The following is a 27,837-nucleotide window of genomic DNA, read 5'->3' as shown; positions in this document are numbered from 1 at the left end:
TCGTAATCTAGGTCCTCAATGTCCTGGATTGAAAAATGATAATTGGAATGGGTGATGGATAATGAATTATATATTGACAAAGGAAGGGCGATTTAACCATATGTTCATGGAACATTAAGGGCCTTAATATCCCTAAGAAAAGGAGAGAAGTGCTGACTAGGTTAAAGAGGCAGAGAATTGACATCGCTCTTTTACAAGAGGCTCACTTAGTGGAAGATTCAAAACACCTCTCCAAAAGCAACCTGTTTAATAGGATTTTATTAAATTGACACACTTCTAAATCAAAGGGTGTGGGTATATTTTTAAGCAGGTGCCTTAGCCTGAGTATGGAGAAGGTAGTCATGGATGAGGAAGATGGATGCCTGGTTTGAAGGTAGATTAATAACAATAGGATCTGTTTATGGCCGTGTGTTGGGGTAGTAGGTTCTTTTCAAAGGTATTGTCGCTTTTAAGTGGGATAAATGGGGAATATACTGTACTGGGGGGTGATTTTAATTGCGTTCTGGATGGAAGGATGGATCGCTCGGCTCATTGCAGATATACGGCTGAAGGAGTGAGCAGAGTGTTCAATGAGTTCCTACACAGCTTAGACGCAGTTGATGCTTGCAGATTCATACATCCAGGGGAGAGGGAATTTACTTTCTACTCGCTAGTCCACGATTCGTATTCGAGGATCGATTATTTCTTTATTTCTGATAAGCTTGCCGAAAAGGTAGTGTGCATTTCTTAACCGCAAATACGTTTCGCCTTTCACTTCCGCATAGGTTTGCCTGCTTCTATATTCCTCGCTTCTGACGTACTTCCCATTTGGCATATCGAAGCATGTTTTAGAGAACTGCCCTACCAGGCAAGGCTGCTTCAGCAGGTAGAATTAGCAATTAGAGTTCTCTTCTGTACAAAATGCTCTGTGCACCCATGGAGGGTGATTGCTGCACTGAGTCTCGTTCAATCATTGGTTTGTTGTTTGTCCTGTGTTTGCTGGCTTTGCTGACTGCTAATAAAAACATTTGCAAATCCACCTCTAGAATCTGTGGCTGATTTGTACATCGCAAGAATGGTGCCTGTGATGTAGGATTCCTGCTGCCCTGTGTCAAAAACCCAGGGGCACCATGACGCGACTCCTGGTAATTCCCGAGGGCTTAGGTAAGACAACTTTGTCTGCAAGTGGAGACCACTAGCAGGTACGACTGGAGATTCATGGGACGCAAGCAGAGAAGGTGCGGAAGAGGAGCAGGCTGAAAACCGTGGGTTGGTGAACGCAGTTAATTACATTGCTATTTGTCGTTTCTTGCTCACCGTTACTGGAATAGGTCGAGGTAATGTTTGTCTCTGGAAAATCTGGAATCTGGGAACAGAAAACTGTCTGGTTATCCGAGAGGCTGAGAGGGAAGGTACTCTGCCTACATCTGCATCAGGCTTGCGTAACAGTGATTATGAAGCAGTGCAACGCAATATCATACTGACTTAGATAAAATAATATTGATAAAGTATAACCGGTCAGAGTGGAGTAGTACATACTAGGATCTTGGAATGCGTGTGTCTTGTGGGCATGCAGAGTAAACATTATTGGATGAGAGTCCAGTACTTGTCCTATCTGGTCCTTATCCTGTACCTGAAACCTTTGAGTGCAACTCATATGCAAACCCCCTCTTTGTTTTTCCCTCTCACCTATCCTAGTACAGGAGCTGTAACAGACTTTGCTTTCTCCATATATGAGTCTTTTGCGCAACACTTCCCCAACCCAGTTTCTGGAAAAAGCTGAACCATTGTGTATTTTCAGTAGCATACTGGGGGACATTCCCTGTGGCATAAAGAAGAGTCAGCTGGGTATAGATTTTCCTAACACTGTCAGGTGTTACTGAAATGTCTTTAACGAAGAGGACAAGTACTGGTGTGACTCCACTCGAACTTCTGAGTAGATGTTACAAATTGGTCAGTAATTAGCCAGACCTACACTGCCAGCCCCCGAGCATGGTAGTGCTTGGCACTAATGGAGTGGGATATAGACCTGGTTCCACAATAATCCATAGCTTGTCCAGCCCTTGCGAGAATGGTTTCAAATCAATTTAGAGTAGTGCTGCATCCTCCTAAAGGAAGGCCATCTCACTTTATGTATACACACTACTCACCCAAAGCCTGTACGTTTCTGGATAAATGGCACAATTACACTCGTGAAGACTCACCTAGACACTTCCTTAAGGGAGGCACATTTGACATAGATACGATTGCAGTCTGGGGAAAGCCCTAGGGAAGAAGGGGGCACATGTGCACCAACACAATGGGAGAGCTATTTAGACTAGTTCTCCGAGGCAACAAAGAGACAGTGAGAATCGAAAACCTAAGTGCTGAGAGAAATCCAGGAGGAGCTACAAGAGCATGTCAAGACACGAAAAACTGAGTACTCCAACTTGCAGTTTCCAAAGCATGAAATTGCTCATAACCACTTAGATCAGGTCAGCCAAGGGGTACCCCAACCAAATGAATCACCTGTGGACATTCTTGACACATAATCCTGCTATTCTAAATCCTGCAGCTGCCCCGTCATGGGGTACCCCTGTCCAGGGAGCTGGCCCTGACTCAGCCCTACATGGACTGCCTTCCTTTGATCAGTCCTTCCCAATTTGCTTGCCTGTCACCCCAACTCAGCTGCCATTTGCCTCAAATGCATTACAAATCTCCAACGTCAATCTCCATCTGAGAACTCCTCTCACACCTTAAAACATTTCCCTTGCTCACCTATGTATTGTAATGCCAGTGCATTCTCTCTTAAACTACGCCCGGGAGGATTAAACATCATAGTCATATGGAGTATTCTGATCTCTTCAACACTGTCCAAAATTTCCCCAAGATTCGAGAGGGTCCTGTTATGTTCCAGCAGGAGAGGCAGGCCATCATAGACTGTTACAAACTGGATCTACGTTACAATGCCGAATACAAAAAGCTTAAGTTACTAAATTGCAGAGCCCACTTGTTCGCATTTTGAAACTCGAGATTTTTCGCATTTTGGTTGTTTGTCCCCCATTTTCCCTTTAATGTATGCAGGAGACACCCACTCAACCCCTGAAGCCCATAATGCCGAACTAGGGGAGCAGGGGACACCCCATCAACCCCTGCTCACCTAGTTCGGCATTTTAGGATTCAACATTTCGTATTATGCTAAATGCCCAATAAAGTGCATTCAGCATGATAGTCACAGTATTTTGGGGTAAACCCTTACAAACCCACTTGTGGCAATCAAACTCAAATGCTGAGAGTTGCTTTCCCTACTGACACCTATGCATTACTCAGGCAGCATTGTAATTGGCCAGATGAAGAACCCCTAATGATGGTTTAAAGACGTTTACTAACAGATTAGTACAGACAATCATTGAGCTCTGCCCGAAAGACTGATTGGCCCAAGATAAATGCCTGCAAACAGACGAAGGGTGAAAATCCGGCACACTATCTTGAACGATTGAAGCAATGTTTTGAGCTATATTCAGGAATTAGAGATGTGACTCTATTAGCTCCCAAGGTTGTAGTTTATTATGGGTCTACAGCTAAAGCTCGCAGACGGTATCATGTCAATATTTATTGCATGGGATGCAAAGAATTTGACAGAGTTTGTGTTCGCTGTACAGCATTTCCATGAGAAGACTGAAAGACAAAGGGAAAGTACTGAAGCTAAGCTTATGGCATTACAAATTGTGCAATTGCAGCCCTCCCAAGTTAGAGGAGGTTTCCTATCAATGTCGGAGGGGAAGAGGAAAGGGAAGAGGCCCCTCTCAACCAGTTGAACAGGGAAATGGAAATGAAATATTAAACATGAAGGTGTCTATTGGGTGTGCAGTCATAATGTCGAAAAAAAAATGTCGACAGACAAAAATGTCGACAAAAAAAGTCGAAAAAAAATGTCGACTTTCTCTTTTTTTAATTATATATTTATTTTAGGGGTTTGGGAGCTAAAAAAAAGGGAAAAATTAAAAAAAAAATTAAAAAGGGGGTTGGGGGCGGAACCCCCCATATAAAAAAAAATGCATTGAAAAAAAAAGTCGCCATTTTATTTTTTGACATTTTTTTTCGACATTTTGACTGTCGACATTTTGACTGTCGACATTATGACTATAAACCGTCTATTGATCAGTGTAACTAAGAGTTTGATCAATGGAAAGCCAATTTTCCAAATAGATTGCAGTATGATGGACGAGTGGGGCAGCCAACTGCTCCAATTGGACAGGCAGTGCTCTGGGCCCCACCTCCTCTGCTATAAGCACAGAATGCTCATTAGGATTCGCAAGGGGTACTCGAACTTGTGGCACTGCTCATTCCACTTAATCCTGCTGTTCCTTATGTGGATTGCACTATTGCGGGTCAAAATGATTTGTATCTCGTTGATACCGGGGCATCACGCTGAGCTTTAAAAGCCTCTGAATTTCCTCGACTTGTGTATCTGATGAAATTGGAAATGTTGTAGGTATTGGAGGTACACCCACACCACACCTTGTATCACAACAGCTTAATGTTACTTTAGATCCTATCTCCGAGAAATAAGAATTCTTGTTTAGTCCTTGTTCTCCTGTTAATCTGTTTGGATTGGATCTAATATGTAAACTGAGTTGCTCCATCTATTTTAATTGTAATTGTAATTGTTTATTTATACAGTGCTTATACACAGGTGGAGTGCTTCAAAGCACTTCAAGGCGGAAGGGATCAAGGAGATACAGTAATCCTTCTTAGGCCTTGAATTTTCCGAATGATCAACAGAAAAAAGTAGCATACTAGACCTGACAGCGTTTCTCCTAGTACAAGTGCATGAGGTATTACAGTTGCGATCAAGCTAGGAAGGGGGGACAAGAAGTGGAGGGTCGGGGGGATAGGACAAACAAACCTACAAGTCATAGGTACATTCAGGTCATGCATGTGCACAACTTAGGTGGTTGATGGAACAGGGGGGACAAGCACATCCAGTCCAGTAGAGCTCTGAGTTAAGTGCAGAGAGGTTAGCCCGCTCATGGAGCGTAAAGCTGAAAGTGCAGTAATGCTGAACATAGTACAGCAGCCCGGAGGCAAGTGCAAAAAGAATGGAGGGGGAACCTAGGACCTGTAAAGCTCTGGAGGTGAACCAGGCTACCAGTCAGCAAAAAACTGAGAAGGTTATTGAGGAGAAGGAGGAAGGAGGGTGGGGAGGGGAGAAAAAAGACAGAGGTTAGCAGGGGATAGGGAGATGGAAGGAGAAAGAGAAGAGGAAGGTCTTGAGGAGTTTCCAGTACTTAAGGTGCTCCGGCTCAAGATGGAGAGAGGCAGGGAGGCTGTTCAAGAGGGAGGCACCTGTGGAGGATAAAGATCTACCCCCAAATCTCTGTTTGGAAAAACGGCTCACCCGCAGAGAGTTGGAGGAGGATGAGTAGAGGACTTTGGAGGGAGAGCATTTTGAAAGATAGCGTTGTAGATAGTGTGGGCCCTGGCCCCAGAAGGCCTTGTGGAATATTCAGAGGGTCTTGAACTTGATCCTTGAAGCGGCGGGGAGCCAGTGGAGGGATTTCAGCACCAGAGAGATGTGGTCCCTGGGCTTGAGGCCAAGGATAAGTCTTGCATTTCTGTTCTGGATGAGTTGTAGAGGACGGAGAGAAGAAGAAGGAAGATTAAGAAAGAGGCATTTGCAGTAGTCCAGCCTGGCGAGGATCAGGGCTCTCGAGATGGTGAGCCTCTGGGGGAAAGTGAGAAAAGGCAGAATACCTCTGAGGAGGTGCAGTTTGTAGTGGGACTTTTTGGAGATGTCCGAGATGTGAGCAGAGAAGGAGAGAGTGGAGTCGAAGATGACCACTAGGTTTTTTGCCTCATTGGTAGGTGACGGCGCCGAACCAACGGAGGCCGGCCAGTGTGAAAATGGCAAAGTGGGAGCAGGAGTCCCAATCAGGATGATCTCTGTCTTACTGTTACTCAGGTAGAGATCGTTAGCAGCACACCAAGACTGAATTGCGGACAGACAGTCTGGGATGAGCAAGGAGGAGGAGGCCGAGGGTAGCCTGAAAGAGAGCTGTGTGTCATTGGCATAACACTGAAAGTTGCAGGTGAAGGTAGGGATCCTGTGGGTCAAGAGGGCATGTAGATATTGAAGAACCAGGGGGATATGTTAGATCCCTGGGGGACACCACAAGTAGAGACAGTGGTAGAGGAGAGAAAGGACCCAAGTTCTATAGTTCCTCTGATGGTATTTTCTCAATATCCCACCTCATTGCAAACTCAAGGTTTTGGCTGTGTTACAGGAAGAGCCCATTTTATCCCAGGAGACCGGACCGCCTCTCAATTGTTGCAACAGGGAATGTTGGACCGGGCCCCTTCTAAATTGTGGTTTGCCCATGCAAATTATGCAGGGTTCATGCTCAATGCTGAGCCAGTCAGAATGAACCTTAACACAGTCAAGCCCCTGCCTTGCATGCCTTAATACCCCATTTCTAAGCAAGATGATGTAGGTATCCAGCCAGTTATAGAATAATTGCTTGAACAAGTGATTATTGTGCCCACATGCCACCCCTACAATACTCCAATTTTGTCCACCAAGAAACTGGGTAAAGAGGTCTATCATTTTATCCAGAACGGGCAAGCAGTCAATGCTGCAGTCAGTTCTGCCTGCTTTCCCACTGATCCCAAACCCAGCTACAATTGTGTTGTGCATACCAACATCAACTACGTACTTCACTATTCTTTATTTGTGTTCTCCATTTTTCTTCATACCCATTCACCCTGAAAGTCAATATCTGTTTGCATTTACTTATAAATCTGCTCTGTATAAATTCACACCACTTCATATGGAGTATGTAGAAAGCCCCACCCTGTGCTTCCAAATTCTGAAAAGAGATTTAGACTCACTGTAGTCCACAGGAGGGTCTGTCCTGGTAGAATATGTGGACAATCGTTTGCTAGCCTCACCCTTATTGGAAGCATGTGAGCAGGATACTCTTAGGTTGCTGACAGCTCTTGCTGAAAAGGGTCACAAGGTGTCTAGAGACAAGTTACTTACAAAGTGTTTTTCCAAAGTGTGTGACACTTGGGTCATGAGATTTCTGCATGCCAAAGACTGTTTCTATGCCCACCCAGTGTTAGCACTGTTACGCAAGGGTAAGACAAAACACATGTCTAACTCTAGGTTGATGAAATAGGAAAGTTTTCTAATTTCACCTGTCAGTCAATGTTTCATTCGAAACCCTGCTTCAAGATGGTGCACCGCATGATTGGGTTTTGGTTGATGAGTTCCTCTTGTCACCCCAAGCAAATTTACAAGGTACTCTCTGCATAACCCTGAAACTCTTTATGGATGGGTCCTGTCTCAGGAGAAAAGGGGAATCTGTCTATTTGGTATGAACCCCCATGCAGTCCTCAGAGGCTATTTTTTACCATGTGCCAAATGAGCCCAGGTAGCTGAACTCATAGCTCTAACTTGCACCTGCATCCTAGCAAAAGATACCCTGACTACCATTTACACTGCTCTTTTACATGCCTTGCTACTCCGGACTGCTCTTGCAATAGACAAGTGCTGAGGGCAACCCACTAGCTGATACAACAGCTCGTTCCGCAGGCTTAAATGGGCCCCTTGCTCCTACTTAAACCCTTTCCAGTCTGGCCATGTTACACAATGAAGCCCAAAGGTAGAAAAGGTGACCGGCCTCGTGGTGGCACCCAAAGCACTCCTACCTTACCTGAGCAGTCCACACCATTGTCCATTCAGGTAATAATGCTGTGATTCTCTGTGTGAATCACGACTGGTTTGCCCCCACCTTTGTGATGATTGCACAGGTATATTGTGAGAACTGTACAGCGTCTAACCCATAATGTGTGGCAAGCGGTGAAGAATAAGCTGACTGCATGTCCGGTACCAGCAGGACCATTCCTGAACATGCAGACAGACTTAAAACAGCTCAATAGGTCTGAAAACTTTGAGCATTGCCTTGTGGTCCTAGATATTTTGTCAGGTTGGACAGAAGGCTATCCCTGCAGAAAGGCAGATGCTAGTACTGCTGCAAAGAAACTGTTTTCTGAATTGATACCCTGGTTTGGACTCCCACTCATCATCAATAGTGACCGAGGTACACATTTAACTGGTCAGATTTTCAGAGAAGTTCAAAGCATTAGGAATTTCTCAGCAGTTTCACTGTGCTGACAACTTCACTCACGTGGCACATTAAAACTCCAAAATGGTGATTTGAAGATCAGGCTCTCAAAGGAGTGTCAATAAACAGAGCTAAAGTAGGCACAGGCACTGTCCTTCTCACTTTTCCATATAACCCTCAGCATAAGCATGGACTGTCTGCACTTGAGACTTGAGGTTCTTACATGACGCCCCATGCACATGGGAATTGCTCCCCTGACAACCCCACATGTTCTGAATTTGCAACTGGAGGATGAGACTATTGTAAATTATTGTTGTGCATTAGTCAAGACTGTTAATTCTCTCCATGCCAAGGTCCACGCTCTCCTAACAGAACTGGCTAGTACTCCCTGCCACTCGCTAAAGCCCAGAGATTAGGCGTACATCTGCACGTACCAGCGAAGGTTTGCTCTTCAGCCCCGGTGGCGAGGTCTGCATCAAGTCCTGCTGAGAACCCAGAAGGCTGTAAAGTACTCCAGCCTGACCTCCTGGATGCACACTGCCCACTGCTGAAAGATCCCAGCTCTAGTCGACAGCACGGATTCCAGCTCGCCTGACCCTGAGCTACCGAGAACAGCCGAACTGCTTCAGATGACTCTCCCACCAGAGTTCCAGCAACAATCCCAGCACTGCCAGTGCTATCTCAACCCAACACTTAAGACTATCCTCGAGCAAAGATGGTAGGAGACTCCACTACTCCCACTGCACCTGGTGCACAGGTGCTGAGCCAAGACCCCCAGCTACACAGTCTGTTTACTGTGATCGGATCTCTGCAGGAATTAATGTTCAAATTCTTTCAAAAGGCAACTGAAGCTCCGGAAGGGGACCACACAAAACTAGGTCATGCTCTTTGCCTACAATCTCCATCTCTTGTTGCCACTGGATCTCACCACCCAGCACTGAGAAGTTATTCGGTGCAGTTCTGCAGAGGGCCTCCACATGGCCAATGATCGAGAGAGGTGTGTCTGCCTGTCCACTTTAGCATGCATTCCTTTTAATTGGGGAGATGTCTGCCTGGATCACAAGCTGGCTTCCCAATCTTTAGGCCCCAGACCCTCTGGTGATTCTCATTCTCAGATGGGGTTTACTGGTCCTCAAAATGTTCCCACCCCAGACCGGGTGTCATGATAACCAGCAGCACTTCACCTTGCCTGTTAGGCTGCTGGCTTTATATATTACACCAACAATGGGTGTACTATTAATGGGAAACAATACATGTCATTATGACCTTTCAACCAATTCCAGTGTAGTCATGAACTCTGTCACATTTGCATTTGCCCTTGATTTCTCTTTCGCCCAATCCAGGTATGTCAAATAGTCAAATACTACGAAATCTACTTCATTTGTGAAGATAAAGCATAATAATCTAATAATAATAATAATAATAATAATAATAATAATAATAATAATAATAATAATAATAATAATATCATTGGTTATGTATAACATGCTTAATACCCAGAGGCTCTTGGCTGCGATTCAACTGGGGAGGACTTTGTTTCATGGGCTATGTTTTGCCTGCCATTCGGCACACCCACACTTTACGGTGCAGGCACAACAATAGAGATGCTCCAAGTGGGAAGGGTTTGTTACGGGGATGGGTTGTCTCATAACAGCCCTCGGGGTTAAACTAAACAGATAGTATTACAAAGGTAGCGGGTGCCCCTCTCTCGCAAGAACAGATATTATAACCTGTTCAGTGGTTATTAACCACTTGAGAGTTCGCAGCCACTGCTTTTACTCACTGTGCCTTTCACAGATGGGAAATATCCATTTGCATATCAGTCTTTGTCCTGCCCAGGGGCAGTCCAGCACCGAAATACAATGGCAATTCCAATCTGAACGAGAGTACCACCAGCAACCCCATACACGTGTTTCACCCTTGTTGGGGATCATCAGTGAGGTGAAGCTGATGCCTCTCTAAGCACAGTGAGAGGGAGACCACGTCTGGTTGCCCCCAGGAGACCTAGGGTTACCAATCCCAGGTTCCTTAACAAATAGTATTACAAAGGTAGCGGGCGCCCCTCTCTCGCAAGAACAGACATGATAACCTGTTCAGTGGTTATTAACCACTTGAGAGTTCGCAGCCACTGCTTTTACTCACTGTGCCTTTCACAGATGGGAAATATCCATTTGCATATGAGTCTTTGTCCTGCCCAGGGGCAGTCCAGCACCGAAATACAATGGCAATTCCAATCTGAACGAGAGTACCACCAGCAACCCCATACACGTGTTTCACCCTTGTTGGGGATCATCAGTGAGGTGAAGCTGATGCCTCTCTAAGCACAGTGAGAGGGAGACCACGTCTGGTTGCCCCCAGGAGACCTAGGGTTACCAATCCCAGGTTCCTTAACAAATAGTATTACAAAGGTAGCGGGCGCCCCTCTCTCGCAAGAACAGACATGATAACCTGTTCAGTGGTTATTAACCACTTGAGAGTTCGCAGCCACTGCTTTTACTCACTGTGCCTTTCACAGATGGGAAATATCCATTTGCATATCAGTCTTTGTCCTGCCCAGGGGCAGTCCAGCACCGAAATACAATGGCAATTCCAATCTGAACGAGAGTACCACCAGCAACCCCATACACGTGTTTCACCCTTTTTGGGGATCATCAGTGAGGTGAAGCTGATGCCTCTCTAAGCACAGTGAGAGGGAGACCACGTCTGGTTGCCCCCAGGAGACCTAGGGTTACCAATCCCAGGTTCCTTAACAAATAGTATTACAAAGGTAGCGGGCGCCCCTCTCTCGCAAGAACAGACATGATAACCTGTTCAGTGGTTATTAACCACTTGAGAGTTCGCAGCCACTGCTTTTACTCACTGTGCCTTTCACAGATGGGAAATATCCATTTGCATATCAGTCTTTGTCCTGCCCAGGGGCAGTCCAGCACCGAAATACAATGGCAATTCCAATCTGAACGAGAGTACCACCAGCAACCCCATACACGTGTTTCACCCTTGTTGGGGATCATCAGTGAGGTGAAGCTGATGCCTCTCTAAGCACAGTGAGAGGGAGACCACGTCTGGTTGCCCCCAGGAGACCTAGGGTTACCAATCCCAGGTTCCTTAACAAATAGTATTACAAAGGTAGCGGGCGCCCCTCTCTCGCAAGAACAGACATGATAACCTGTTCAGTGGTTATTAACCACTTGAGAGTTCGCAGCCACTGCTTTTACTCACTGTGCCTTTCACAGATGGGAAATATCCATTTGCATATCAGTCTTTGTCCTGCCCAGGGGCAGTCCAGCACCGAAATACAATGGCAATTCCAATCTGAACGAGAGTACCACCAGCAACCCCATACACGTGTTTCACCCTTGTTGGGGATCATCAGTGAGGTGAAGCTGATGCCTCTCTAAGCACAGTGAGAGGGAGACCACGTCTGGTTGCCCCCAGGAGACCTAGGGTTACCAATCCCAGGTTCCTTAACAAATAGTATTACAAAGGTAGCGGGCGCCCCTCTCTCGCAAGAACAGACATGATAACCTGTTCAGTGGTTATTAACCACTTGAGAGTTCGCAGCCACTGCTTTTACTCACTGTGCCTTTCACAGATGGGAAATATCCATTTGCATATCAGTCTTTGTCCTGCCCAGGGGCAGTCCAGCACCGAAATACAATGGCAATTCCAATCTGAACGAGAGTACCACCAGCAACCCCATACACGTGTTTCACCCTTGTTGGGGATCATCAGTGAGGTGAAGCTGATGCCTCTCTAAGCACAGTGAGAGGGAGACCACGTCTGGTTGCCCCCAGGAGACCTAGGGTTACCAATCCCAGGTTCCTTAACAAATAGTATTACAAAGGTAGCGGGCGCCCCTCTCTCGCAAGAACAGATATTATAACCTGTTCAGTGGTTATTAACCACTTGAGAGTTCGCAGCCACTGCTTTTACTCACTGTGCCTTTCACAGATGGGAAATATCCATTTGCATATCAGTCTTTGTCCTGCCCAGGGGCAGTCCAGCACCGAAATACAATGGCAATTCCAATCTGAACGAGAGTACCACCAGCAACCCCATACACGTGTTTCACCCTTGTTGGGGATCATCAGTGAGGTGAAGCTGATGCCTCTCTAAGCACAGTGAGAGGGAGACCACGTCTGGTTGCCCCCAGGAGACCTAGGGTTACCAATCCCAGGTTCCTTAACAAATAGTATTACAAAGGTAGCGGGCGCCCCTCTCTCGCAAGAACAGACATGATAACCTGTTCAGTGGTTATTAACCACTTGAGAGTTCGCAGCCACTGCTTTTACTCACTGTGCCTTTCACAGATGGGAAATATCCATTTGCATATCAGTCTTTGTCCTGCCCAGGGGCAGTCCAGCACCGAAATACAATGGCAATTCCAATCTGAACGAGAGTACCACCAGCAACCCCATACACGTGTTTCACCCTTGTTGGGGATCATCAGTGAGGTGAAGCTGATGCCTCTCTAAGCACAGTGAGAGGGAGACCACGTCTGGTTGCCCCCAGGAGACCTAGGGTTACCAATCCCAGGTTCCTTAACAAATAGTATTACAAAGGTAGCGGGCGCCCCTCTCTCGCAAGAACAGACATGATAACCTGTTCAGTGGTTATTAACCACTTGAGAGTTCGCAGCCACTGCTTTTACTCACTGTGCCTTTCACAGATGGGAAATATCCATTTGCATACCAGTCAACTAAACAGAGACCGGTTGACCCGGTTGTCTTGATTGATCAAGGATATTGCAAATGCTACTACCACATCATCAACCTTACTATCTCATGTACAAGAGGCCATCCTGATCATGTTCCTCCAGAACTGTATGGCACAGGGCACCCTTCTAGCATCCCAAGACGGTGCATGCACAACTGTAAAGAGTGAATTCTGCACATTCACACCAAGCTGTGCCAGTAATGTTACTGATATTGTTGCCCACGTGCACCACACTGCAGGTGCCCTGCATGTAAGACCCAACTCAGCTTGGACCATCTGGTCCTGGACCACAAACATTTTTGGATCTTTGGGAGCTTCCATTGTTCAGGTTGCATTCATTGTATTGATCCTGTTCTTGGGTTTGTGGTGGCTCCTGGTGATCTCTGGGTGTCTCTATCACTGTACCCATACCCACTGTCTGATAGCTTCTCAAACAACTCATATACTGTATTTGAATGCCACCGAAGAGGTGTACTGTTATGATTTGCTAAATAGTGATGTGTGCTCCCATAAGGATGTGATTAATGAGACTGTAGCGAAGGATTCAAAGGAGAGGATTGAGGGGGAAAAACGAGAATTTTAATTTGTCAAACTCTTTAGCTGCCCCTCCAGCTGCTATACTGAATAGGTTGAGTCACTTACCGACTGCCATGTTTAACAGTGCCGTATTGCCGTAACTGTGTGTGTCCTATGTTGTAGTTTTCATCTCTTAATCACAGATACGCTTCATCTACCACTCAATAAGTTTGCCCGCTTCTATAATCCTCACTTCGGACGTATTTCTCATTGGCATATCAAAGCATTCTTTATAGAACTGACTTACCAGGTAAAGCAGATTCAGTAGGTGGAATTAGCAACATTAGGGGATTATCTCACTTTGAACCATGTGAGAACCATGAAAGTAGCATACACAGCAGAAACCACTCAAGTGTAGCCTAGAACACCTTCAGCTAGTATCAAGATTACGCTCTCCGAGGCGTGATAACATCATGTATGCCTAAAACTTGAATTCTGAGAACCTGTGAACATCGTGTCAATATCATGTAAAACCTGATCACCCCTTCCATTAAAAACAGGGGGTTGCTGCGCCGAGTCTCATTCAATTGTTGGGTTGCTGTTTGTCTTGTGTTTGCTGGCTTTCCTGACTGCTATTAAAGACATTCACCAATCCTGCTGACGGGTCTGTGGCTGATTTTTCCACCACAGTACTAACATTAAGTCAAGGGGGGTTCCCATTGGTTTAATTGGGAAGGATATGCGGGTTAACCCGTGAGTGCTCAGAAAGAGTTAAGTTTAGCTGTATTTGATCGACCTTGGTTATTTTGGAGAGGTTGAGGTCACCCGTTATGACAGTATGAACATCACCCATTAGCAGATTCAGTTTAGAGAAGAAAAGATATAAGAGGCTAGGTGGGCAGTAAATAAGGCAAATGTGAAAAGGGTGGGCCCAAGAAGCCGGAGGGAGATGTGCTTGAAGGAGGAGGGAGTAAAGTCATAAGATTTAAAGGGGGGGGGGGGGTGATGGCGTCTCCTTGCCGGTCATGAAGCCAACACAACTGCCTTTTCTGTTAGCCGAGGGAAGTGAGCAAATATTTCAAAGGCAATGTGGAGGGCAGCCATAGTGGCACAATCTTGGGTTGATGAGACAAACATTGATCAGTGAGGAAAGATATTTTATTGCATAGGGACTGTACATTACAGCTGTCCAGAGTGAGGTTGCTGAGGGAATTAAAAGATGATGTGTTAGGTCATGGAGCATCTGAAAGAAGATGGTTCGGGTAGCTGTTGTTGGAGTGGGAGCAAGAGGAACATCCATTTAGATGGGAGAGTGAAGCAAGGGACAGGAGAGAAGGAATGCGGCATGGGGAAGTGGTGGGGCAGAACATGGTGGTAGACAGAGCTTCCATCAGATTGGGAGAAAGAGGGCACTAATTACGAGCAGTAGGTTTGGCAGGAGAATGGTGAGGTGGGGGGATGGGCAGAGCGATAGTTGGAATGTAGGCAGATCATGAGAAGGGCATGGATATGGTGTTTACATTGCTGTTGAGTCAAGTAGGCTGGAAGCTACAAAGGGTAACTATGTTAATGCAAATAGGTTGCTAATGACCCACATTGAATATTTATGCCTGTAGCCTGGTTGAGTCCAACAGTCAGTCAAACATATGTAAATGCATGTAGACCAGTAGCAACCAACAGTACATTTGGATGCAAATATGCTGTTATTAACTAACATTAATAAGAACATTAAATACCAGCAGGATGGTAGCAACCAACAGTTTATATTAACGCAGGCAGGCCAGTAATGACTAACACCAGTAATGACTAACAGTAACAAAAATAGTAAATGCAAGGAAACTAGTAGCTACTAACAGTAAATATGAACACAAATAGGTCAGTAGCCACCGGCAGCAGTCACATTTGGGTTAGTGGTAGTCCAGGAGATTGAGTGTTAGGGTAAAGTCTGAACATATGGATGGTTTAGCATAGTTGTAGTTGATGTTAGAGATGGACTGTTAGTACTTTAGGGGCAGAGAGTGGGGAACTAGGTCCTTGCATGCTCAAACAGGATGTACCCTTAGTCTTGTGGCCCTGTGCCATAGGATGTCCCACGATAGGTTGCCTGGGAAGTTTGTTTAATTAAATGGGCATGGGAGAGTTGCTGTGATGGTGGCCGATGATTCAAAGGTTAAGCAGCTAGTGCAATGTCTTGAACCATAGGACGGCCTTTGTAGCATGCTGCAAACATGATAACCAGGCCAGGTGCTTCAGGGTGAGACTATCTCCTGAGCAGTCTTGAGGCGTATGGCAAGTGAAAAACAATGCAGCGGGCCAAATATGGATGTAGGTAAGAAGGGGACAAGGAACAGCATGCTCAAGTGGTTAAAGAAACATTGTGAGAGGTCTCAGCAAAAGGAATTTTTGGGGGCTCAGTGAAATGATCTTTAGTGTATTCGGGAAACAAATTTTTATGAAATGATTGAGAAGCTTCTTAGTGGGTATTAAAGAAAATTATTATCTAGCAAAAATAACTTCAAGAGACTGTGGGAATACATATTTTGTAGGAAGAAGCTAAGGATCATCAGAAAAGTTACTGAAATGATCCCCTGGTGATGCAGGGTAATTCCCAGGGAACATAGAGAGATTCCCTGGGATTTCCATTGCCAATGTTAGAGGACTCAGGGAAAGGATCACAAGAGACTAAAGCATAGGTTTACCTATGGATTCATAGATAGAATTGACAGTGGACTCGGGAATACAATGCTTGGATGGCTGGATCAAAGCTTCATCAAACAAGAACATAAATCTCAGGGGACTCAAGTGAAGGATCCCTGTGGGAGTCGGGTACAGGATCACTATTGGTATAAGGTAAAATATCCTCCAATTGCTATAGATTAAACCAACAGTGCAATCATGACAAAGAACCTGAGGAATTCAGGTAAAGGACGCTCAAATCGCAGAAAAAATGACGAAGAGGCTGGTCAGTGTTAGCATTCTTTGGGATGAGAAAATGCGTCTTCACAATCAGAAGAACAGGATTACATGGGGTCAAGGAATTGATATAAATGGACAAGGGAGAGGATGTTGCAGGGTTTAGGAAAGGAACCCCAAGGGTTCAGTAAAAGGACAACCATGTCCATTTCTGTGAGCCCAATAAAAGTACCCAACAACAATTCTAAGGGGATCAAGGAGTAGGATTCTCGAGGAATCCAAGAAATCCATCCTAAAATGGCTGAACACATTTTAAATAACAATCAATGGATTCACTGAAAGGATAGGAAGCAGAGCAAAAGAGTGCCAGAAGGCTTTGGGTAAGAAATGCAGTGTGACAGGAAGGGTTTATTGAAATGACCGTGGGTGGCTCGTGGAAAGGATTATCAAGAGGTTCATGAACATGATTGCCCTGGTGATTATGGAAAGATCAGCTAAGCAGATGGAATAACCAAAGAACCTTGAAGCTATTCAGGAAAAGGTTGGCTTTTGCCCAAGAAATTCGTGTGAAAACTGCTAATGGAATGGTTTCTCAATAGGTATAAGGATGTCATGTTGTGGGGGAGGCTTACAAAAAATATTGCCTGAGTGTTTGGTGTTAGCATTGTCAGGGGCGCAGGAAAATAATTCATAAGCAGCTAAAGGAGTGGGTAATATGAAGGCACAAGCAATGGGTAATTAGGGTGGTTAGGGAAAGAATGATCAGAGTCTCAGGGCAAGGATTGTGGAAGGGGAGATGAAAGTAACAGTTGGGGTTCCAGTGAAAAGGAATATCATGGGTCCAGAGAATGTATGGTCAGGTGGTTAAGGAAAGGAGTGCCACAGTCTACTGAAAGGAATGATCAGGGACTCATGGAAATGTATGTCAGAGGCATCAGAAATCTAGTGGTCTGAGGTCTAGGGAAAAGGATTGTCAGGATTCAAGAAAAGTAAGGTTTGGGATTGTGATAGGTACCTGTTAGCAACTCAGGGAAATATTAATGCTGTAACTCGGTGAAATGTAGCAGAGGAATCACAACTCACAAAAAATCTTTCTCTTGTCATACACCCACCCTCTGTAACTCGATCCGGGTGTGAGCTTGGAATGCTCCCACAATTCTACAATTTTGCAAATCTCCGAACATATGGCTCTTTCAACAACACCTGACCAAGAACTAATTCTTATTGACACATATACCGATGCACAGGTCTCACAGTGCTGCACCGCTGTTAAAAGATGCCTGACCAAAAGCCGGCTACCCACACTCTGTACAGCGTTCCGCTGAACTCAAGGTAAGCCCATGCTTCAAACAATAAATAAAAAACATGAAAAAATAAACAATTTAGGAGCTCAGAAAAATTATTCCAAGGGAGTCAAGTGTGGGAGGTCTTAGATTCCTTCAGGAAAGAATGGCTGGGAAGCTTTGTTGCCATTTTTCAAGCAGACTCAAGATAGGATTCTGAGGCTGCTCATGGGAAGCACCTTGGAGTTCTCTTTTATTGGCATTTTGGATGTAGACATATAAAGCAGCAGACAAATAGAGAACACTGAATAGAGACAAACCGGTTCAAATGGACTATTTCTGATTCAAACGAATAACAAAAAAGATACAAATTTTTTTTTTACAAAGGATCCATTTTCCAATAAACCTTTATTCATACCTCTTGTATCACACATCATTGTGTACGCAGTTTTCTTAAATCACCTTGTTTTCCCTCGAGCAGCACAGTTTACACAACAGTGCAGTCATGGAGATCCCACTATTAGGCCAGAACAGTGGAAAGTGGAAGATTGGCAGCCACATGTATGTCCACAGGGAGAGATATGTTGGGGACCTGATGGAAGGAGCTGCTTAACATGAAGATTGTAACTACACTTGCCCGGACACTCAATGAAAGGATGATTAATGAGTTAACTATCACAGCTCTTTAGGACACTTACAGAGAAAATTGAGAAGGACCCATGGGTGAGGAGCGATAAAGGAGAAAGATGCCAGACAAACATATCGCAGGGCTGGAGAGAGTGGAAAATTAGAGGAAGAAACTGTTTTTGCAGGAAAATAAAAGGGGTGTATTAGTGTGTGCCTTGGGAGGTGCTTTGTCTGAAACTATACTGACCACAGGGAAGCAATAGGTATCCTGTCATACAGCTGCCCCCCCTTAACACAGCAGCAAACCTCATTGCAGCTGCCAAAATTCCAATGTATTTATCCCACAAAGTACAAGCTTCACTGGCCTCTCCTCCCCACTTGGGACTACATTCAAAACTGCATGTATGACCCACAAAGCACTCTTTTTTAATATTAAATTTTATTGGTTTTTTTTGTTGTTTTTTTTTGTTTTTTTAACATACTTCTGCTGGACCGTAGCAGGTCAGCACTCAATTACTACAACAACAGTAACATTCGATGGTATACATGCTCATACAGTTTGCCTACAATACATAATATATTGCATAGTGAAATGTCCGCCATAATGTCTATGTCATGCTTCACATGCTATCGGGACTTTAGAGTGCAAGGGGTCATAAAGTGTCTTCCCAGCGTTGCCATATCTTATCCACCTTTTTTCGGGGCATCCTCTGGCTCTGTACACTCTCCTTTCAATGGCTATGCACATTTGGAATACCAATATACTTGCTGGCTAAACTTCAAAATTCTGGAGGGTCTTGCATCTCACACAGCAAAGCTATCCAATGGTTTAGGTCTAAATCAGCCCCAAAACAAGAAGCCTCCTGACCATTGCAACACAATACCGGCAGAGGCTCGAAATGCCCCCACAATCCTCCAGGTCCGCACAACATTAAAATGTATCACTATCAACAATGCCTACTGAACAATTAATATCCCTCTATCCCTCCTCCTAAATGACTCCTTGTATAAAACACCAAGCCCAATGCTAGCCCCTTCCTATTCTAAAGTACGCCACTGCTCATTAGCTAGTTTTGCTCTATAAGCAATACAATAAAATAAAGGTCAGTACTACCAACATGACATTTTATAAAGTGCTAACCAAACGCTAACAGACAGCTCCACTTGGGTCCACAAAGCAGCAATGCAAACTGCCCCAAAAAACAAATTCACACCCTTTTGTTATTGTCTGTAATTATGTTACTGATAAGCAATAAAAGCCGAGCCAGAATTTAGCAAATAAATGCCCAGGTATCAAGCATGCTACTACCCACTTACCTCTTGGCCTTCATGATTTACTAATGTCTCACTTGCCACCCACTTCATTTTTAACACTCAGTCAAACAACACTAGCTTGTAGAGGAGCAGGTGGACACGTCATCCCTAGCTCCCTGTCCTCACCTCCATCATATTGGAACAGTAGGAGAAGAGCCCCATGTGATACACCAGGTATTATTATAATACTGCATCAGGTGTATGAGAGATGATATGCACTCAGACAACCATATTGAATGTGTTACCACACTGAAGGAGTGCAAGGATGTCTACACACACCATCGAACATCGAACAGCTATTAGTGTAATCAGACGAGGGCAGAGTGACATCATGAGGGAAAGACATGAAGATGCACTGAAATATTATGCAAATACTTAAAGAAACAGTATGTAACTGAAGTAAAAATAGAAACATGTAATCAAAGACTTAGAAATCATATGCAGCAAAGAAATAAGTGAGGAGAGAGGAAGTGAATGTATATATGCAGAAAGGCGAGGTAGTTGAGACATATAGAAGCTTGCTGCAGAAGAAAACATAACGTGGCTAAGGTAGCCAATAAGAAAAAGATGGACTCTGGATTTGTTACCTCAGAGACAAACCAGGGATAAAGAGTCAGAAGATTCTGGAAAAACAGTTTTGTGTGAGGAACACAGATGAGTCTATTGGCCTTGGTTTAAGGATGCTACATCAAGCAATAATTGCAGGGCACAAAGGGAGTCAAGAGGATAAGCCATGTACATAAGACTTGTTTCTTTTAGATTAAGTGAAGAAGAAAACATCTGCAAGTGACAAGAATTGGACAATCAAATATGTGAAAAGACTATGCAAGATGGAGTGAGGAAGTCTCCAGAGGCTAAGAAGAGTAATGACACCCAGCCTGATTAAATCAAATAGCAGTAAATAAAAGGTCAACATTGACAAAATCGTGGCCTCCTCATATGTGATTCAGAAGTCAAAAAGAAGGGCTATTCATTAAGTCCCAGGTAAAGATAATGCGGTACCTACACTCCCTTAAAAGACCCAGAATAGAGAACATGCTGCAAGGTCAACTACAAAGAAGAAGCCTTGGCTTGGGGCCTGACCGATGTTAAAGATTTCAATTGGGCGACACACCTTGGTCTTAGCCTAGGATGTAGCGCACAATAGGAATGTTTTCATTTTATTTTCTACAAATTCAATTTGAGACGGCACACAACCTGTCTCACACTCCCTTTTACAAATACCCCGGGTCACAATGGACCATGAACCAGGCCGGTGGGAATGCAATATTAATTTATTTTAAAATTCAAAGAAAAAACACACATTTTAATATTGGGCAGCAATCACCAATGGGGCGATACTTACAATGAAAACCACTGAAAACCACTGAAATACACTTGGTTAACCTTCTACAAGAACATATCCAAAGCATAATTGAATAGGAGCACTTTTTGCATTAGGATAGATAGCACCAAAGTTAAGGTTTCCCCCTGCAATGTTCCCTCAACCCACAATTAATCATGAATAGAAAGAAGCAGCAGGTACTCAGCAATATTGTGCAGCAAACAGAATCAAAATCCGACTTTGCAATGCATAAAATGACACTAAAAATTGACAAATAAATAATTAATGTGCAGTGAAATCTATGAGGCAAATATGATTTCTCACAATAGCAGTAATGCATCAACCCTAGCAAACACGAGGCAAGGTAATAACAAAGGCATACAATAAAAAAAAGTGAAAGTAGGAACAAGATGCAGTCGAAATCACACTTGGAAAAGTTGCATTTACACTTTTGTTTCAGTTTGAAATGTCAAATGTTTTTTTTTTTTTAAATTGGTGAAATATACAAAATTGGAATGCGGTTTTTGGGCAGGGTGATAGATGCACATCACAGGGACAATATGAATGTGAAAGTGTGACTATCGCTGAAGGACTGGATGAGATTTACAAGGTGAAAGGAGGTTCAGTTTTGGTAAAATGAAGCAAGTAAGAAGAGCAAATCGGTTTAGAAAGACAGGACAAGTTTTACTTAAACTAGATTATTAACACTAGATTGTTAAAGAAAGACACGGTACGATCCGAGGTTAATTTGCAACTTAACCCTTTCACCCTGCGTTCAGATCTATGTGGAAATTATTTTTAATTATTCCAAATATTTCTAAGGAGTTATAAGATGAGGTGAATGAAAGAATTACACTAACACTAGAAAAACAAGGACAGGGTGCACAGAGAATTCTTACAGTTTTGGACAAGTTACCAGGGTATGGGTAGGATTACTTAGAGAGTAGAACAAAGACAAAGTATCATCATGGGGTAGACTATGGATTGCTATGGGAGGGGAAATACTCACAATCCGCTCTTGGATTTGGGATTAGGAACAGTCAACTGGGTTCTGGACTCCAAGGCTCGGGTCTCCAGATAGCGGGCTCTCCCGGCAAAAGACAGCTGGGCACAGGTCTGGCAGGATGGAGCGGGTAAGCAGAGCAAGCAGGCAGCCCTGGAGAATCCCACAGCGGGCTCAGCCACATTTCCTCTTTCTCCCTTAAGTTAGTGGGATTTTGTTATGGGGTTTTAGTGGGATTTCTGGATCAAGGCCTTGCTGGATAGGATCTGCTATGCTTTGGCGTTGCTGGGATAGGATTAGTTATGCTTTGGCCTTGCAGTAGAATCTGGAATCTTGCAAAGGTGGATCTGGAATGACAGAATACGCAGGCACTGGAAATTCAGGAGAGAGTGTGTCTAGAGTTCTGTTAGCCACCCTTATTTATAAGCCATGCTGACATCATAGGATTATATGGTGGGGCAGGCTTAGCTGGGCACGCCTCTAAACAACTGGATTGGTCAGGGGTGATTGTTAACGCCTTGCTGTCAGCTGGTTGGATTCTTAAGGACATGACATCAGTGTTATGATGTGGGTTTACTATGTCCAGAACCTCCCACAGTTAATTTTGCCACAACCCAGTTTTGACATAAATGGCACATTTTTACAGTTGTGGCATTTGAACAAATTACATAGGCATCTTACATATTTTACGCAGAGCATGTTGGTCCAATTCCCATGGTTGTAGGACTTTGTTTCACCCGTCTAACAGTTTTCCGGGATTTTCAGTGATAAATATTTGCCCTAAAATCCTATCACTTTATACCTGTATAGAGATTATCATAAGGCATGTAAATATTGAATTTCACAGTGGCATCATGTACACTTTTCTCAACATGTCCAATTCTCTGCCATTTCTGTTCTCAATATGGCAGTGAAAGCTACCACGTCTTGTTTGAAACACACAACAATTACATTTAAACTGTTAACTTTTACATTCCAGCGAAGTCCTGTTGCAAAGATAAAAGTCTTAAAAGTTTATTAATAAAATAGTCTTTTGAAACAAATGGTCTGCCTTTGTCCTCCAAATATGGTCATGTACTTCCGGCTACTCTTGAGTTGGCTTTGAAGCTCCCAGTAGAAGTTGCGGGGACATGTGATTCCTTTTTCACATGTCTGTGTCCCAGAATCCCTATTGTATGAGGCCTCAGCCCAGACAAAAGTCTGATGAGCCTAGGCTATTGAGTGCTTTTGGTCCATTCAAAGTTTTCCAAGGTAGCAATTAGCACTCATGTGTCCTAGAATCTATTGTGGCTCCTTCTTTTGGGGTTAGGCCACTCGTTTGGTCAGCCAAATGTCCCTTGAGCCATGGCAGAAACCTGTTTGGGCTGATTTCCCAGTACAGCCCAAAACATGTATTTCTTTAGTTTAGTTTATTTTGTTTTGAATCAGAAGCAAGCCTGTTGAATAGAACATCCTATATATGTTTCCCTGCAAAACTCCTTTACATTGCTAGGCCAGGACAGGTTTTTATTCAACATTGTATTTTTAAAACAGGTATTTGTTTTTGGTTTGCAAAAGCCCTTTTTGACACATGGTGAATGCTGCTGAGATTTCTCTTTTAAAAGGTTTGCTCTTCCACCTGACTTCCCAATATTGTTCTGCAGTCATGGTCATTTTCTGTTATACAGCCATTTGTTTAAAATACAGGTCCACTGAAATTGACATAGGGCCAGAGAGCCAGGGCATCTTTGAAGCATTGATTTTTGACATTGTGTAGCCCAAAAGTCAAGCATTTTCACGTGTAGCTGAAAGTAAAGCTTCTTTTGATTTCTCAGATTTTACTGACACAGCCTGTCATTCAGGAATAATGCTTTTTTCTGAGGGAGCACAATGTGAATATGGATGGGCATGTCAGGGTCTCACTGATGAAAGTAGTGTGATGAGGAACAGAGGAAAAGAGCATCAGAGTGGCAACCTTTTCAATGTAGGATATTCCCTTTTCAATGCAAACTTTTTGCAAGCCGCAGAGCAGCGCCGCTTTTAATTCACTTCTTTTGGTGCACACAAGAACACACACTGACACCTTTCACGGTGTGCTCCCTTTTCCAACTCGCCCAATAGGTGTTTGGCAAGATGGTGCAGCCATCCTTTTGTAGCTGCAATATGCAGTTTTGATGCAATGGTGCTCCAAGGAGCCAGCACAGCCATTTTGCTGTTACTGCAGAAGCGCAGCTTGGTTAAGGATGGAAATTCTGCTGAGTGGGTTAATGTGGCCCACACAGATGAGAGACAATGGACTAATTGGGCAAGTGGGTAGTAGTCTGACGTTGCTCTCTGCACCTGAGTTTCATTTTGCTTACGTGCTGCTAATGAGCCGAAAGTCCAAGATTGGGAGAGACTGCCAACCAATCAGAGGGTCTATGTAGCAACATGCTCTACAATATTGCACAGGCTAACCGGCTGCTGTTATTCTGCTATTATCTGTATTATACATATTTAGAGGTAGTTTGAGGGGTGCCTACCAGATAAGGGACATCCAGTAGTATTACTAATACTTATAGGGTATAAAGGCACATATGTTCCCTTAACCAATCCTTCCCTTCAATAGGTTTTCCAGTTTGCCACGTAGGATGACGTCATAGCTGGTGCCTGTTGAGGTATAAAGAATTTGTGTAATCAAAATTGAAGTGTGAGTGCATGGAATACATTTTGTCGTTCGCCAGATTGCCCTACTTTATTTCATGCTGATAATAAAGCAGTACTTTGCCATATTCTTTGAGTCTGCCCATTTATTTGGGTCTGCGATCATTATTGAAAATTCCATCTAAAACATGAGACGCTTCAACGTGCTAGAGCACATTTTGGTAGCGGTGTGTATGGTTCTGGTCCAGTCGAGCTGGGCCTAGATCTAGATTCTCGGACGATCGACTACTTCCGTCATTAGCCAGAAGACCGTGGAGCTTTCCTGTGGAGAGCGGTGTGCAAAACACATGTGTGGAAAGAAGTTAGACAGGTGCCCCTTTGACGAAATACCTGTCCGGTCCCCGCAGGTGACCCTCAGACTGAAGGCGAACTGGTCAATTGGGGAAGAGTCGATGCAGAGGGAGTCGAGCTGAGCCACGAATGGAAGTAGAGCATTGAAAGTGCCAAATACAGGCGGAGGGACTGTATTGTAAATATATGTATATGAGTAACAGGATTTTTGGAGATTGGAAAGAGAAGAAATGGATACCTTTATTCATGGTTCCAAGAGGGGCAGAAGGGTACAAACTAAAACTCCAAATAGGGGTATTATTTAAGAATTCCTGAGGCATGGCCAAAAAGAAGAGTAAGTATCAAACTCAAAAATGGGGTAAAAAGTGAGATGAGATACATTTACTAGAAATAGTAAAGGAAAGTGTATGTGGTTATAAATATGTCAGTGTAAAACTTGTATTGTATTTAGATTAGGAGATATAAAATGATAGTAAAACATTAAGGTGATCAACAGATTTTTAAGTCAAGAGATTGACATGAATCAGGAGGATAAAAATCAAAGTAGGACAATAAATAAATAAAGAAGAGATTCTTAAAGTGTCAATAATAAAACAACGAGACAGTAAAAATTGATCAAACTTGTAAACAAGGAATAAAAAGAACATCATTGTTTAGATTCAAAAGAATTGGTTAAAACTTTGGTTTTCAGGTAAAAGATTTGGTAAGTATTGGCAGTTGAAAATGGCTTGTCGCCATGGAGGACAGTCCCCTTTTACATCTATGCAGGACAGTGCCAAGATACACATCTAAAATAAGGCAGTGCCACACGGAGTGGGTAAAGGGTACAACTAATAAATCACTTATGCCGTGGCAAAAACAGTACTGCTATATATGACAACATATTTGCATGGTACATATGAGGGAAAGAAGTTACAGGAGTGGATGCTTAATCATCACAAAGGGAGGGATCTACTGCCTTTGGCTCCTCTTTCCCCTACTAAAAACAAGACTGCAAACACTGAGAAACAGTGTTTTTATCCTTTAAAGGAATTGTAAGACGTGTCAGGGTATGTTAATCCGATGTATAAGCCACCCGCTTATAACAGTGAGGACAGTGTGGAAGAGGGCAAAAGTAGAGAGCACAAATATATGTCAACATGCAATGAAAGTAAATAGTGTGATTAGAGAAAGAACATACAGGACAGACAGATGAACATTGAGGAACAAGCAAAAAGACAAAGAGAAGTAAATTACAAGGCTAAGGGAGTGACAATATTACAGAACAAAGGGATGGGAGGACAGATATTATTTAAACTAGATGACAAAGGCATTGATAAGGTTAGAAAAAGAGAAGAAAGGGAACAGCGGGATAAGAAAGAAAGAGCAAGAGAGAGCATACAAGTAAAAGAAGGAAAAAGAGAAGAATCGAAAGGAAGAACAAAGAAGGTACGAGGCAAGGAAAGAAAAGGAGAGACTACAAGAGAAGAAACAAGTGGAGATAGAAACACAGAGATTGAAAGTATGTAGGTTGCATAGTAGGCAAGAGGCAGAAAAGATGAGAGAGATGAGGAAAAGGGAAGAGGAGATGAACAGGCGTAGGGGACTATGGGATGATGAAATTGATCATCTATTCCATAAACCTGGTGCCGATTGAAGCATAAGAACGATCAGAAGAAGAGAGAGGGTCACAACAGCCCCGCAGGGAGCTGCAAGGGATACCAAGAATACAAATATGGGCTGACAAGCATGCAGCAGAAAACATAGGGAAACGAAATGGAGATTCATACAGGCAAATAAGGGATACAGATGGGTATAAACTCAAAGAGAATGTCGAAGGATCTCTATCGAAGGAAACAGAAGGTATGTCAGATGGTATATTAAAAGACAAACATAGTATGCTGTCTTTAAGTGGAGTAGATCTTGATGATTATGGAAAGTGATGAGAGTCACACAAAATGGGGCATTATGATGTCAGACTAAGAAAGGGAAGAAAACGAAAAAGCGCGAAGGAAGGGCACAAATGCGTTTTTTAGAAAGACTCAACTTTAGAGAAAGGGGTAAAATTGACCGACTTAGAGGACCCTAAAGAAACAACACTATAACCAACACCACATACTGAGTGACCGCAAGCATGATTGTGCAGTATGGGGGACATATCACCACCTTATATAAGCAGATTAAGGTCACTACCAGGACAGAGACAAACGGGCGAAACTAGCCTCACCGGGAAAAAGAGAAGTGTAGGTGGATCAGGATTACCACAATTTACATTATTAGAGAAAGGGGGAGGACGACGACAATATACCATGGTTACACATGGATAAGGATCATTTGAAATGTAAATTGCCTAGTTTGTCAAGTGTAGGAAAATGGATTCATGAGTTATAGAGAATGACACCAGGAATGACGTTAGCAATAGGTGACATAAAAGACCTTGTGGAAGGATGGGACTTGCAGCCAGAACATGTAGAGGTAGAGGGGGTATGCAGCAAAACTGGCAAGCTCCAAGAGGGGAATGGGCTATGTTCCACAATATTATACAGAATCACACGCAGAATCAGACACGTGCGCCGCAAACACATCAAGTTCCATTACAAATGCAACCGCCACAAGGGCACCGACAGCAAGTGCCTATGCAAACACAACAGACACAGCAAGTTCAGACACAACAGGATATGATACCACAATGGAATACAAACACAGGGGCCCCCCAAGCACCCACACATAGAATAGGGAGTGTGACCGTGGTAGGAGGAAATACTTTTACAGGACAGGGATGAATTTATATCCATAATAGGACAGCCCACAGAGCAACCTGATGTGTTCAGTACTATCAGTGACACCGAACCCCCAAGAGCAACCAAGGGTCAAGGTAACGATAGGAGGAAAGACATTTTCGTTCCTTGTAGACACTGGAGAAACTTGTTCCTGTATCCTTGAGGGAAGATACCCAATGTCAGGCATTGCTATGAATGCACTGGGATTCTCTGGGGCGATGAGCTTAGTTCCTTTGACAGACGAATGATCAATCTCCATAGGAGAACACAATGTATCTATGCCATTATTGTATTCTCGGAAGACACCAGGTGACAAAACTTA

Source organism: Ambystoma mexicanum, chromosome 13 (genome assembly GCF_040938575.1).
Source record: "Ambystoma mexicanum isolate Mex_15411 chromosome 13, UKY_AmexF1_1, whole genome shotgun sequence".
Taxonomy (NCBI): Eukaryota; Metazoa; Chordata; class Amphibia; order Caudata; family Ambystomatidae; genus Ambystoma; species Ambystoma mexicanum.
The sequence above is the reverse complement of the archived record's forward strand: the minus strand, read 5'-3'. Positions refer to the sequence as shown.